We start from the raw sequence: 2,500 nt of genomic DNA, 5'->3' as shown, positions 1-2,500 counted from the left end.
AATGAAGTTTGGAGTTTGGGTTTGAAAATTTTACGGGAACTTCCTAGAAGCCTAAGAAATGCTTTGCTCGAGACGGATTTCGATTTGGAGGTCCCCCGAGTTAATTTTGCCCATTACGACTCCTCGCCCGCACGCTCGTGCACCCCGGCGTGCACGTGGGCATAGTATGCTAAAAAATGAAGTTTGGAGTTTGGGTTCGGAAATTTTATGGGAGCTTCCTAGAAGCCTAAGAACTGCTTTGCTCGAGACGGATTTTGATTTGGAGATCCCCCGAGTTAGTTTTGCCCATTATGACTCCTCCCCCGCACGCTCAAGCACCCCCGCGTGCACGGGGGCATCGTATGCTAAAAAATGAAGTTTGGAGTTTGGGTTTGGAAATTTTATGGGAGCTTCCTAGAAGCCTAAGAAGTGCTTTGCTCGAGACGGATTTCGATTTGGAGGTCCCCCGAGTTAATTTTGCCCATTATGACTCCTCGCCCGCACGCTTAAGCACCCCCGCGTGCACGTGGGCATTGTGTGCTAAAAAATGAAGTTTGGAGTTTGGGTTTGAAAATTTTACGGGAACTTCCTAGAAGCCTAAGAAATGCTTTGCTCGAGACGGATTTCGATTTGGAGGTCCCCCGAGTTAATTTTGCCCATTACGACTCCTCGCCCGCACGCTCGTGCACCCCGGCGTGCACGTGGGCATAGTATGCTAAAAAATGAAGTTTGGAGTTTGGGTTCGGAAATTTTATGGGAGCTTCCTAGAAGCCTAAGAACTGCTTTGCTCGAGACGGATTTTGATTTGGAGATCCCCCGAGTTAGTTTTGCCCATTATGACTCCTCCCCCGCACGCTCAAGCACCCCCGCGTGCACGGGGGCATCGTATGCTAAAAAATGAAGTTTGGAGTTTGGGTTTGAAAATTTTATGGGAGCTTCCTAGAAGCTTAAGAAGTGTTTTGCTCGAGACGGATTTCGATTTGGAGGTCCCCCGAGTCAATGTTGCCCATTATGGCTCCTCTCCCGCATGCTCAAGCACCCCTGCGTGCACGTGGGCATTGTATGCTAAAAAATAAAGTTTGGAGTTTGGGTTTGGAAGTTTTATGGGAGCTTCCTTGAAGCTTAAGAAGTGTTTTGCTCGAGACGGATTTCGATTTGGAGGTCCCCCGAGTCAATGTTGCCCATTATGGCTCCTCGCCCGCACGCTCAAGCACCCCGGCGTGCACGTGGGCATTGTATGCTAAAAAATAAAGTTTGGAGTTTGGGTTTGGAAGTTTTATGGGAGCTTCCTAGAAGCTTAAGAAGTGTTTTGCTCGAGACGGATTTCGATTTGGAGGTCCCCCGAGTCAATGTTGCCCATTATGGCTCCTCTCCCGCATGCTCAAGCACCCCTGCGTGCACACCGGCGTGCACGTGGGCATTGTAGGCTAAAAAATGAAGTTTGGAGTTTGGGTTTGGAAATTTTATGGGAGCTTCCTTGAAGCCTAAGAAGTGTTTTGCTCGAAACGGAATTCGATTTGGAGGTCCCCCGAGTCAATTTTGCCCATTACGACTCCTCGCTCGCATGCAATATCTACTCCTGTCAGAGCTGTGGTTTTACTTAAGACTACTATAGGGGGGGGGGAGTTCTCAGCACCAAGAGCTGCAAGTAAGGCCATTGCTTGCTTTGCAGTCTCGATTGCTCTACTAGTGAATAGTAGATGTCTTGGTTAGCTTGGAACGAAAAAAAAAATTTTTTGGGGAAAAAAAAAAAAAAAAGTTTTTGTGAAAAAAAATTTTTCGAAAAAAGAAAAAAAAAAAAAAAATTTTTTTGGATGCCTCGGTCTTCTATTTGTTTTGCTTGGGTAGATTAGGAAAAAAAAAAAAAAAAATTTTTTTGTTGGATGCCTCGGTCTTCATATTCTTTCTCGGCTATTTCGAAAAAAAAAAAAAAAAATTCCGGGAAAGAGAAAAAAAAAATTATTTTTTGTTGGTTGCCTCGGTCTTCATGTTCTTTCTCTGGTATATGGGAAAGAAAAAAAAAAAAAAAAAATTTTGGATGCCTCGGTCTTCTTGTTCTCGGTTGGATTTATCGAAAAAAAAAAAAAAAAAAAAAAAAAAAAAAAAAAAAAAATTTTGATGCCTCGGTCTTCTTGTTCTTGCTTTGGTATATCGGAGAAAAAAAAAAAAAAATTTTTTGGATGCCTCGGTCTTCTTGTTCATTCTTCGGTATATCAAAAAAAAAAAAAAAAAAAAAAAAAAAAAAAAAAAAAATTTGAGACTTCGGTCTTCTTGTTCTTGCTTTGGTATATCGGAGCAAAAAAAAAAAAAAAATTTTGGATGCCTCGGTCTTCTTGTTCATTCTTCGGTATATCAAAAAAAAAAAATTTTTTTGAAGCCTCGGTCTTCTTGTTCTTGCTTTGGTATATCGGAGGAAAATAAAAAAAAATTTTGGTTGCCTCGGTCTTCTTGTTCATTCTTCGGTATATATATATATAAAAAAAAAAAAAAAAAAAAAAAAAAAAAAAAAAAAAAAAATTTT

The sequence above is a fragment of the Cornus florida genome, unplaced genomic scaffold, assembly GCF_030987335.1.
Source record: "Cornus florida cultivar Cherokee Brave unplaced genomic scaffold, ASM3098733v1 CherokeeBrave_3.0.0_Hap2_scaffold_4, whole genome shotgun sequence".
In the NCBI taxonomy this organism is placed as follows: Eukaryota; Viridiplantae; Streptophyta; class Magnoliopsida; order Cornales; family Cornaceae; genus Cornus; species Cornus florida.
This window is presented reverse-complemented; position numbering follows the sequence as displayed.